This window comes from Struthio camelus, chromosome 8 (assembly GCF_040807025.1).
Source record: "Struthio camelus isolate bStrCam1 chromosome 8, bStrCam1.hap1, whole genome shotgun sequence".
Lineage (NCBI taxonomy): Eukaryota > Metazoa > Chordata > Aves > Struthioniformes > Struthionidae > Struthio > Struthio camelus.
This window is the reverse complement of record NC_090949.1, coordinates 31,432,831-31,446,340: the sequence shown is the minus strand read 5'-3', so window position 1 is coordinate 31,446,340 and position 13,510 is coordinate 31,432,831. Positions and strand designations below refer to the sequence as shown.

General features: G+C 35.8%; 1 protein-coding gene across 5 annotated transcripts in view; it reads right to left on the bottom strand.

The window, feature by feature from the left end:
• ZFYVE9 (zinc finger FYVE-type containing 9) overlaps positions 1-13,510 on the bottom strand; it is a 63,084-nt gene that overhangs the window by 46,275 nt on the left and 3,299 nt on the right. For 4 of the 5 annotated variants that reach the window (XM_068953132.1, XM_068953133.1, XM_068953134.1 and 1 more), the window contains exon 2: positions 241-345. The exons of the other annotated variant lie outside the window; for it this stretch is intronic. The gene's annotated coding sequence lies outside the window, so the exon portion shown is untranslated. The remainder of the gene's footprint in view (positions 1-240; positions 346-13,510) is intronic. 5 annotated transcript variants of the gene reach the window in all.

Below are 13,510 nucleotides of genomic sequence, written 5' to 3'. Positions count from 1 at the left end.
GATTTTGTCCGCTTCCCCTCACAAAATAAGACACATCCTTGCTCTAAAACAAAGCAATTACTCTCAATAACAAAAATGAACACACAAAATGCTAAAAATACTCCATCGTCTTGTGTGCAAGATGTACGTACACGTAGAGGGGTGTGTGCATATAAATATATATACGTATACATCCATAAAGACATATGCATTTCAAGTACCTACCCCGAATCATAATCTAAAACGGAACTTCTCTCTTACCTTTTTCTCTTATACATGTGTTAAGAAACGAATGACCCTGTGCCTACTCATGATGACTGCAGCATAACCAGCCAGTTCTGCTGAATCAGTGGGTTCTATTTGATCCTAAAAAATAAAATATAAACATGTATTTTATAATTGGTAATTCTGCCACAAACCATGTTTTTTTAACGCATGATTGCAGCTAGCACAGGCACATTTGGCAAATGCTGCAAGCCTCCAAATGATTTAGACTACATTTGCAGGTTTTAATTCAGGGATCTATGCACTATGCTGCTATTGCGCTCCAGTATTCTGATTAAAAAGGCTGATAATAAAAAAATACATTGCTACCTACCTACAATTATTCTTCATTTAATTGTAAACCCATAGAACGAGGCAGCAACTCCAACAGTCCTTGTATCCCTGATGACCTTGACTGTAATGCTTAATTTATAGAGCTAGCTTCTGAAGTTAATTATATTACACTACAATAGGCCTTCCAAAAATAAAGAGCTAGTAGCTTTGATACTTAACAAAAATTCATGGCCCTCAGGATTCTGTAAACTCCATTCATCAGCTTCCCACCGATTTCTTTATAGCTAAACAACTGTTTTTGTCTTCAAATCATTCCTCCTACAGTCCTAGTCTCCCCTCGCTTCCTTAAGGCTTCTTCTCTTGAAAGGACAACATGGCATCAAACTTCAATAGCAGGGAGAATCCAAAGAAAAAAAGGCTCTTCAGAAAACATATCTTGTTCTCCTAACTACAGCGTTTTTATAGGATCAGGTGCTCATTTGCACAGGCTGCATCCTAACAGTCAATATAGCTCAAGAATCCAACACAGCCATGAGCAGAAAGGACTAGCTTATGACAAACAACCAAACAAGAGTGAGGACTGAGTTAAATTAAATCCATACTTCAAGGTTTGCTCGTGCTGATATTTTACCTCTTAGACAGTTGAAACATTTATTAGTGCTTTGATGAAGCAGCAGCATATCTTAGAAAATAATCTCTAAACTCTGTTGGAATGAACAGAGCTGAAAAAAAAAATAATTCTCTGTGCATGAAAACAATATTCAATGTTATACTACAATTTTCCCAGGGTTGTTTATTATTCTTTTCAGAAATAAGCTACAGTAATAATTCCAGGAAACTAATGAACTGAACACTAGCACTCCTAGTAGTACTGTTTCCAAACTCAGAATAAAATCACACAGCTTTGTACGCCAACAGAACCATTCCTGTATGCTAATTAAAGTTTTAGATGCCATGCATATTTCTACCTCTATAAGATAAGAGGACATTTAGATATTTTGGAAATAATAGACTTTATTGTGTTATAAGGTTCTTCAGATAGGCTTCCTAGGCATGCAAAAATGAAGCTGTGGGAAAATTTAATTCCATTGAAAGGTGGGTTGTTTTTTTTTTTAATTATTAAAGGGATATGAAGTACATATGGCAGGAGGGCAAGGTTACTTCTATCAACAACACGTCCCCTCCCTGGCCTGCAGATGGAGGACAATGGTTCAGCTTTCACGACACCTTTGAAAAGATGGATCAATTACTGACAATCCTGGTAGTGATTTATGACAAGGCCTGTCAATTGAGTCATGATCAAACGCCTTTCACATTAACAAGACATCAACCACAAACTTCAATCTTTACCAATCGGAAATGGTAGCAACCTACAGCTGAAATGTGATGTGCTGTTACTAATGCTTTAAGCCAATAAACCTACGAGGCAAGAAATATTCAGGACAACGGTATAGCTTTATTATTCTCTGTTTGTATTCTGATCTACCTTCCTTGCTCCATCCTTCCCACATAACTTTTTTGTCTGTAATCACTCCATACAGAAGAACATGCATGCAAAGAAGTGCGACCAATCGCCAAAGAAAGCGCTGAAGAGAGACTACCTTGAGGTCCTAGAGCTTTTTGTGCACAATTCCATGTTTACTCTCAGCAGCCATTTCTCCTTCCGGAGATCAATCCAAAAAATCAAAGCACATTAACAAATATGAAGGTTATATATATACACAAAGCACTTAAAAAACTAAATGTAGGGTTTTTATTTCTTGAAAAAAGGAACTGTAGGTTGACAATAGAATTAATTTCTTTTTATGATAAAAAGTTAATGTAAGGGAAACATATTGAAATAAAATCAAGGATAAGAATAACTAAAAAAGATCGTCAAGAATATTCATAGCCATGCATAACCTAATGAATATTAAAATTTTCACAAATAATACTCTCTGCTAAGAAATGGTACCATCACATTCGAATATATATATATATATATATATATATATATATATATATATATATATATATATATATATATATATATATATATATATATATAGTGTGCCTATGGAATATATATATATATATATATATATATATATATATACACACACACACACACACACACACACATATATATATATATATATATACACATATATACACACACACACACACACACAATATATATATATATATATATATATATATATATATATATATATATATATATATATATATATATATATATATATATAGTGTGCCTATGGAATATATATATATATATATATATATATATATATATATATATATATATATATATAGTGTGCCTATGGAAACCTAAGATCATTATAACTGAAGGCGGCCCAGTGTCTCTTCTGTTCCAGGTTGCTTACTTTAAGCATTTCCCATTTTTTTCTCTCTTCTGCTGATGGGTGAACTTTCTGTCTCCTGTCCTACAGTGATATCACTCAGGTGCTGCTTTGGTTATACCCTACACGTATGATTTCCCTCAGGAACTCTAAGAGGGTGACTGCCAATTACTGCAAAAGCAAAACAGAAATTGAAGAGAAATTTGACAAGCAGAGACGTGCCTGGAATAGAGAGAGGATGAAAAGTAGAAGAAAAAAAGTTCTAAAAATATCTGATTAGAAATATCTTCCACAAAAAAAGAATGTAAAAAATGTTTACCACATTAAATGGAAGTAATCTGAACCAAAATGAATTAGAATAGCTTACAATGAATGGAAAGAGACTGAAAAAGAAGCAATTTTGATACTGTGTAAAAAATATTGGGGAAGAAGCTCAAAGCATGATGAGATGCTAAAAAATGCTTCCATCTACAGGCAAGGATCCAATTCTTAACTACAGTGTGCTATCAGTGAGAAGATGTCTCTGAGTAGGCAGGAATACCTTTGCAGCAAGGCTCTTTGTTGCTAGACCAGTTGAGCCAGGCTTTAGCACAAATGCAAACCTAGATTTCAATGCTGGTATCTTAACTTTCCTAACTTGTCTTCACTCTGGAACCATCAGATGGGAGATTCACGGACACTAAGCACAATGGACGTATTAACAGGTCATCATTATACTTCCGGGTGCCAACCCAACTGTCGCAAGAACAAAAACTGTAACAACAAAGAAATACTATAGAATGATTTTACATTAATAGGAAAACGGTGTATTTAAACAAGAGTGGAAAGAGCTAGCAAGTTTCCGAACACACATCAATTACTCCGTGTGAATTATTTTAATTATCTGAACAGTTCATCTGAAAGCTAAATCTTCACAAGCAGAAAAGGTGATCACCCAAGTGATGCAATACTGGGAGTAAGAGTAATTTACCTTTTACCCAACAATTTGTAATTTGAGAGGGCAATAAGCATTATAAAAAGGAAGTAGCAACTTTAGTCCAGTTTCACATTAACATGTGTTTAAATTATTTTTTAAGAACAAGTAGAAAGACAAACTACTATTTAGGAATGCTCCTCCCAATTTGGCAGTCCTCCAAATCAACCTTAGGATACACTGTCACAACAGCACCCAGAAATCCATACGGACAGTATATGTCCACACTCAATGAACAAAAGCAAGCTTCATTCTCCAGTGCTGTCAGTCTGCTGTCTTTCCTGAACATTAAATTGACTCTCAAATAGCTATTCATTCTGTACCGAGATAAAGTACATGGCAGTTTCTATCGAATGTGTGCCAAATAAAAGGAAGAGCAGGCTTTATAAAACGTTTGTGATATGACAGTAGTAATATTTGTGCCATATACATGAAAATCCTGGCAATGGTAAGGGCTTTAAACCACAAATTATTAAACATTTCAGCATGAACTGTTTTATTCATAATTTAAACTTGCTGCCTTATAACAACAAAAAACTTGCAGCAAAAAACAAGAGAATTTTTCAAAAATAGCTTGTCTAAAAAACACTCCTGTAAAATAGCACTTCAGGATTAGAGAACTCCATAACAACTCACCATATGAATAATTTAATAAGAAACATTAAAACCAGCAGCAAGAGATTAAATATAACATATATAAACAAGATATCATCTTTGCTAATCCTTCTCCTACATCAAAAACTCAAGACCAAATATCCTTCATTTTTACTTCCTCTCATTCCCTGATGCTGCTATTACCCAGTGTAAAACAAGCGAAGATCAGGCTGAGGCATGGTCGGCAGGCTGCTTCTGTGCAATACTACTCCTATCTACCTATGAAAGCTGACAAATGATAAACTATTTCAAAGTTGCATTGTTTTGTTTTTTCCCCCCAATCAATTCCACAAACAGAGATGGATGACGCATAAAGCAGAATACGGTTTCTCTAAATTTCTCACTTATATTTCTCTTTTTTCCCTTTACTTCTCCCTATGCCATTTTAAAGGTCTTACTTTCACTTTTGTCTCCGGCCAAGTTTCCACAAGGAGACGTTCCCGCATGCCAGAGCGGCAGTAAGGCAGTCAAAAGAGCAGCAACTTCAAAGCAGCACTATAGAAGGTATGGCAGTCAAAAGGAACAGGGCGACAAGAAAAATTAAAGCAGCGCTATCAACCTTTGCCCTCCAGTAAATAACGGAGAGCAGCCCAACGGAAAAGGGCACCTGGTTTATAACAGTTTACAGCAGAAAATAAATTCCATTTCCTACCCCTTTTTCTATCTCAGGGAGAAATAAATTGATTTATTTTCTTGACACAAAACATAGCCTTGCCAAAAAAAACAACCAAATACCTTCCTCAGAACAGTACAGAGGCTGGGCCTTCAGCACCTGGAGACAAGAACCATATGTCCTTCTTATGTAACTACTTTTGACTGGCAGGAAAAGTATCCATAACCAACTCTTCTAAAGAACAAATAGATAGGTTTACACCACTGCACTGCCTTCAATGCAAGTTTTTTCCAGAGGAACTCAGTTGGAAAAAAAAAGAAAATCCCTTCCTGAACTTACTCATATGCTTACAAACCTCTTTTCAAAACTGAATGCTTTATAAATCTAATGATTTATAACACTCTGATTAAATGTTTTAGCAATGTTCAAGTTTAAAATACTACAAAAAAACAAAAATGTAACGCACAGTGTATTACATTAAACATTAACTGAATATGGAGCCCTGCTTCTGAATTTATCCATGGATTCCATATAACACATTAGCTACATAACAATGTGCTTTAAAAAAAAAAAAAAGTAGTAAATATAGCATACTGTATATGAAGGAAGTTAATTTTTATTCAAATATCAACTAAACTAAAACGCATAAAATAAAAAAAAAGTTTATATTATCCCAAATATGCAGATCATTCAATAACTCTGATGCTTCCTTCATTTGAGCAATGTGGAAAAAACTGACTAAGGTCCCGTAGAATCAATAACTGAACGTCTACAACTGCCAAGGACCTGCCCTTTTTAGAAAACCCTTGAGGAACTGATATCTGCAGGTACCATCAGCAAAATCCGTACCTGATAATAAAAGCCAGATTTCCCGTGCAACCAGAATGGGACTGATGAAAAGGACAACAAGCAAAGAGGGAAACCCCTCTGCTACCATTTACTAGCCCATCAATTCCGAGTTGTAGCCACTGGGGAGAGAACGATGTATGCGCTCAGCGGATCTTTAGAAAAAGAACAATCTGTACAGAAACAAAGTCTGAAAGTCTACACTGACTTTCTATTGAAAAGCAGCCTATAAGCTACTCAAGTTACTTCCTTTTGCCTGAACACTTCCTTTTTCCAACCCTACTGCAGTCATCTTTACCCATCTGATATCTGATATGCAAAAGAACAATTTTCTAAAATCTTGACACACACACACACCCTTTTAATAGGAAATATTGTACTGATAGACAAAGAAGAGTTACTATTTCTCAAATCCTGTTTTGTAGAGCTGGATTACTGAGAACCTCTGAAAATAAATAGGGAGGTTTATGAATGTTTCTTTCACACTCCCTTTTGACCCAAAATTATCTCAAAGGAAGTAACTTTTAATTCCCACTAGCAATTTTATTTCTCCTATTGTGTTGACCTTTCTATTTATATCATGCTGAGATTAAACCAATATACATATCTATAATACCAATCTACCATAAACTATTTTTGCCTTGTCAAATAAACAAAGTTCATTGCCAGACGCTTGTGATCATGACCTAACTACATTGCTGATGCTCCCTATGCACTACATCTTAAGTCATCTGTAACTAGTAACTCAATACAAGCCAGTACAACCAGTGCAATGCTATTTACTGAAACCGGCTCCACTGCTATTTCGAAGTACAATTCTCATTTACACTGAGGTCCATTAACATACTTCTGCAGGCTGAAGGGACTAAATGCTAACCAACAGAAAATGGTGAGTAACTTAATTCAGATTCACTTTAAAGCTTTTTTCCCCCCACTACTCCCATGGTGCAACGTACCAATACTGATATTTACTCAAATAGGTGTCCGTAATTCTGTATCATTGTTTGTAGCGCTCTTACATTGTCACAGGATAAAAAGGCTTAACAGATACAAAACAAAACTTTTAAAAGCAATCACTAATAATGACTCAAAATACCGTTTTCAGAAATCTTAAAGAACTTCAGCTCTAAGGACTCCACGTATTCCAAAAATCAGATGCAACACTTCTCAGAGACTCCAACCCTGGGAAACCTAAGCAGCTTCTTTTGAAAGTTTATCCACTGATAGGGTTGTTGACTCTGCTCAGCCATGAATCCCTAATTCTTTTTTTTTTCAGCTCTCTTTTTTAACATGCAGTATATTCTTGTGTTCGGTGTTCTTGGCCTGCTAGTCTTACGTTCCTCTCTAAAACACATTCCTTCCTCAATCACTTCTTCCTGTGCCCATTGCTTTCTCAATACCCAGGCTCCCTTACTTCCCTACCAAAAAAAAGAAAAAACCCTTCTGTTTCAACATCTCTGTGGAGATCCACAGGTATAAACCAGTTGTAAAACACCTCAATAATCACAAAATATAAATCTCATTTTTAATAATGGTCGGAAGAAACCCCATAGCAGTCTCAATGCTACCACTTTGCAAGTATAAATGAAAGTCTTCGGCCACGAGAGCTATTAAAAAAGAAAGAAAGAAAGAAAAAAAACAAACAAACAGGAAAAAACTCCAGTGGCTAAAATAACAGTCAAAAACATAAAAAAATATATTGTTACCATCATCCTGCCCTCCATCCACATTCATCATTATTGACATCATGGCTCCTTCATAAATTCATTTAAGCCCTCAGTCTTTTTCACTACTTAACGCAACACAATTTTTGACATGTACACACACTGAGTAGCTAAGATTCAGAATCAACACAGATACCTGCTTCCCTCCCTCAAGCATCTGTATTTTTGAAATTTCTACTTAACGCTAAGTTTTGTTATCTACAGAAGAGCTCCTCTTCACCCATTTCCTCCAAGCCGAAGAAGGTACAACTGTATCTACAAGCCATTTGAACAGAAATGAAGCTTAATAGTAAAAAGAGAAAATATAGCTGCAAAGGACAGTACAGGAAAAAAATGAGTGACTAAAGACACTAAATTTATACATATCCACTGTCAGTATCAGGAAACAATTTATTTCTAATTCATCATTAAAAAAATACGTTCATCCCACCGGAGTACGGAAAAAAAAAAAAACCTATGTGCAAATTTAAATGATGGATTAAAATGTATTTTACAGGCAACATGCTAACTAAAGCTAAGGTAAGGACAATATAAAGGAAAAGGATATTACGCCAGTACACTAATAGAGTTACTTGAAAGTACAAAAGTATGCAGGTAAACTTATGCTTAAAGTTAAGTAATAACCTCTTAAAATTACATTTATAAAAGAATCAAGAAAATACTGTAGTGCGTGAAGTGTACTGGGTTTTTATTCAGCCTTCATCATTTCTACAAATACAGTGTGAAATTCTTACAATCAAAGCAATTTGATGTTTCAGTTAACTGGCTGTTTCAACATAGATCATTTAAAGTGATCTGTTAATAATATAGCTGAAGAGGCGTGCTTTACACATACTTTCCAGTTTGCCAAAAAAAAAAAAAAAAGTCATTTTGGATGAACCAATATTTCAATCACAGTGTAACTTTGTAACATAACAGCAACTAATGCACGCTGCTGGACTATCAAACTGGCCCATGAATGGAAACAGTGGCTATTTACTGAAGCACAGACCCCAAAAGGAGGATAGATGAGACACCTGCCCCTTTTGCTACAAAACACAACTCTCAAAAGCAGGCTATAGCATGCCTTTCCACTGTATTATGGAAGAGCATGTAATTTCAAAGAGACTACCAGACAAATGAAATAAAAATTAATACAGAAAGAGGAAATTTGCCTCTGATGCGATTCCAGGACATACAAAATGTTACATATCTGCATTACAGTGTGCATGCACAATCAAAAATGACACTGACCTGACTGGTTTGCTGGCTACAGTTACATGGTTTATGTCAAACCATGTAATTTTTGTGCTTCCTCTATCCTACTAAAAAAAACCTCTGTATTCATAGACTCAATGGAACACAAATTAGAAGATGGCTTATGTACTGGATATGTGGTCAGTACCACATATAAAACGTGGTGGTTTTTTAGCCTTATTTCCTATGGAAATAGAGGTTATGGGATCACACTGCCCACTTTCAAACTATCAGGCTCTTCCAAAAAAAACTTTATTGAAAATTAGTATCTGCATAGTGAAAACAAATCCAAATGCTTGTCCCTCTGAGGGAAAAAGCAAGCAGAACTCAGCTGCTAGATGTATTTTTGGCAGCAACCTGACGGGCAATCAATACCCACAGAGATCTGGGAAAAACAGAAATAAGGTGTTATGTGAGAAAGCTGGGGTTACTGCAGAGGGGGAAGAGAAAGAGAAGAGATACTAAGGGACAAAAAGGATTTAAATTACAGAAAACCTACCTTCTTTTGTTCCACTTCTTGCAGAACAAATACATCTACAAATAAAGTACCTTCACTTGGGCACATTCAGCATCAGATTTAGTTTACACTATAAAACTTATTCCACTTATTCAATATCTTCTAATTTAAAACAAAACATATTTCTTCCATTTTCAGATCTCATGAAAAATTCTTCTGCTACTGACAAAATCTCTCACAAACTCTACAGAATTATGGTCAGAACAGAAGCCGACGACATCAGAAGTGAATCTGGATTTAGGTTCCCACTGGTGCAGCTAGTGTGGTGGGAGTTCCTTCACCAGTGTGCAAGGCTGGACCAACACACTGTACTCACTCTCCAAGAACCACTAAGCTCTTTGGAGCATTGGCTTAACCAAGACCAGTTCTCTGTCCTCAATCTCGCATACAGCATCAGGCAGCACGCTTTCCGGACCCATGATGTCCTAAAAAAGGTAGGTGAGCATTACGCCTATTCAACATTTGGTGAAACTGCCATGCACAGAGGTCCAAGATAAAAGCTTTTCCATGTCATACTGTGCTTGTTTAAGAGACCACCACCACCAGATAGCCATTCCCTTTCTGCAATAGATTACTGAAGCCCCCTCGCCTCCCTTTCTCTACAACACAAGCAGAAAAAACAAACTTGCTACCTCTTCAGTCACCACACTTCCCAAACTGGTGTAGAAATAAACTGTGCTTGGTTTTGTTTAAATTGAGATGCAAAACTCAGAACTGCAGCATTTGAAGAGCCAACACAAATTTACTTCTGCCAGTTATCTTCAACAAACAGTGGAGGCAGTGATCACCTGAGTGACCCCCACATGAAGCACCAAAGTTCACCTCTTGGAGAGCCTGGAAGAGTGGCACACCTAAGATCAGAACGAGAAATCTGCATCACCAGAACCCAGACCCCATATGTTACTGCTAATGCCGCTACTCTTCAACTTTCCTCTTAAAATCCAAATATTTAAAAAATGAGGGCTTGAGAACCAGAAATGTAAAACTGTTGTAGAAGTTAATAAATAAATAAATGAATGAATGAAAAGAGATGAGAGAACAATTTCATTGTCCCCGCTAAAAGATAGAGAAGTACAGTAAATAAATCAAGGGGAAAAAAAATCCCAGATCTGAAACCATCTTGAACTTTTGGCCTGTAATACCTCCCAACTTCCAGCAATATAACTAACCAACATATTAGATAATACTTGTTATGCATATCCACCTAATCTGCCAATTCTTCTTGTATTTACAACAGCTATATACACTACATATTCATAGCTACAACTGACTTGACTTTTATTTTACTGATCCTAAATCAACAATCTGGATCACACTTACAGCATAAACAGGTAGCTGAACATGTGCACTGAGTTCAAAGCAGAGTTTTGACACTACAAAACTGAATCTGGAAATAGAAGAGCTTCTCTAATAGTCAATGTCACTCACAGAGAGAGAAGCTATTACAGGATTTAGAAAGCTCTTTGATCTGCTTCTTGCACTGAACATTACCATCTTCTTTCAAGTTCATTATACTACTTCTTAGAAAAATATCAGTGTATATTCCTCCAATGACAATCTTTCTATAAATTTTCTAATGTAATTAACCTTCCTTACTTCCTTAAAGGAAATTTAAAGTTTAGAGAGAAATATAAATCTTGTACTCAGAGCACGTGAATAAAGACTAAGAGTTCTACTTCCGATTTTTATATAAAAGTTTCAGTATATCATAGAAGTAAATAAAAACTTTCACGTTACAGTAATTTTAAAAAATGCAAGAATCCAGAAATAAGGCTGATAAGCATTACTAGGGCAGCTATGGTACTTCTGTGATAGACAGAGCACACATGAAACTCTGACATAAGTAAGGCCTAATTTAAAGTTATCACCTGATAGGAAATGACCTCTGGATTGTTTGTATGCTGTGAAGAGGGACGGACAGGTTCCTCCCAACTACCACTTCACTAACAAAACAGCAGGCACTGCACTTAAGATATATACTGAACACTTTGCCTTTTTATGCAGGCCCACAACTGCTCTTTGGAAAACTGAAGCACAAAAGGACTCGCAACAAAATCATTAGCAATATAGTCATAAAGTGGTGGATTGCATTTATTTTCTAACTTTGAATTGGGTCAGGGATTTTCCCAACACAAGCAAAAACTGAAAATATTTTCAAAGTCTCTGATCACGCCTAATTCCTCTGTTGTTTATCAAGAATAACTATTTAGGATTGTTCCTCAGCTATCAAACTGAAGTCTTCAACACAGAAGTATTTTCATACGCAGATGACAAAAGACAAAAAAAAAAAAAAAACAGTTGCAGCTCTGTCTACTTTAGGTTTTAGTTGTTTTTTCTAACTACTGTGAATATCAGTTTGGCTCCAACCCAGCCAACAAACAGGAAGATACGAGTGAAGACATGGTACTACATTATTGTATATACAAAGCTGTACCCTACAGCAGGGTTCAGCATCACCATCTAAAATATCCGTTGATGCCTCAAGCCTCCACTAAAAAGCTTTCCACCTTTGTTACTGTGCTGGAACTGAACCAGTAACAGAAACCCTACCAAAGCAATTTTAAGAAAAATTACTAACTGGCAACACCCTTTTCAAAGGCAAAATCCTACTCAACTTCACTATGCAATCAATCCCTAAAGAAGTCATAGAACCTCTTGGTGCTATTAAAAGGAGGAGGTAAAAAAAAGAATAAGAAATAGAAGCAAAAATATCTAATAGTAGCATGCAACACAATTCCTGACAGAAAAACATAGGTGATCCTAGCTGAGCATACCAGGATGCTTCTGGACCTTCAACATATTTTCTCAGTCAACTGATAGTGTAGTGATTCCCACTGACTCATAAGGTAGATCTATAGTTTCAGTTGCTACCAAAATAGCAGAGATATAAGTAACATACAACAATAAGACAAAGACATTTCTATCTCCATATTGCACCTAGAGCACATAATATACAAGATATAGCCATAAGCATTATCTGCAAATGATTCAGTACAAAGGTCTAGTAATTCCTACTGGACAGCATAGAGACAACCGGAAATTTGATGCACGTGGAAATCCAACACTGAAATCCATGTTTTGATTTGTCCAACATACATTGGACCCTGAGGATAAAATATGCAAAAACCTTCATACATGGACACTAAAACTTCAAGACTAACGTATGGTCAGACTGCCACATACTGACATTTCAGAATGACCACGTTTTAGAAAGAACTAAAATAGGGTTAAATAATCTCCTCACTGACCTTCACAATTGAATTAAACTGAAGCAAGAATATTCAGAAATGCTCTACTGAAGATATTTCACAAGCTGTTTGGAGAGCACTGTATTTCCACACTCTCCAAAACAGAGAAAATCTACAGATTTTGACTCTGTGCCTGTTTTTCATACAGTTTACCACGGTTTTTTTCTGCCTTTACTTACTCTCATGGAGCTATGCCTGTGTAAAATTCAATTCACTGGACTTGCTTCTCTAAGTTATCTCCCGTTTGAGCAGATTCACAGAAAGAAATCTGTAAGAACAATCTAACCAGTGCTGTCACCTCTAAGTTTCTGGTTACACACCATTTGTCTTTAATCTATTTTTATCAACTAATTAAATTTTTACAATAACAACCTTAAAAATAGTTTGAATGACCGTGTGTGGACTTTCTCTATCATTCACCTTCAACCTATCTGATGTTGCTGTATTACTAAGGAGGGCTGTTATTCTGAAAAATGAGTATCAACATTACCTACTTCTACTTTTCTTCTAGAAATACAACAGTAATATAATCACAAAACCGTACTGGGAAGATTCAGTGAAAGAATGAACATAAACTTTACCTTAAAAGTATTCTTCATATTTCACCTGTCTGCTCCTGTACTCTGAATAACAATGATCCTAAATATCCCAAACTAACTATGTGTATAATACAAAAGGGAGAAAATATCATAAAAAGTCTGTTTCCCGAGTGTGCTTTAAAGACAAAAGCACTGAGTGCAGCATTCCATTAATCCCAGTGAAAAGATCCTGGAATCTTCAATGTTCTGTAATTTTCTCCGTA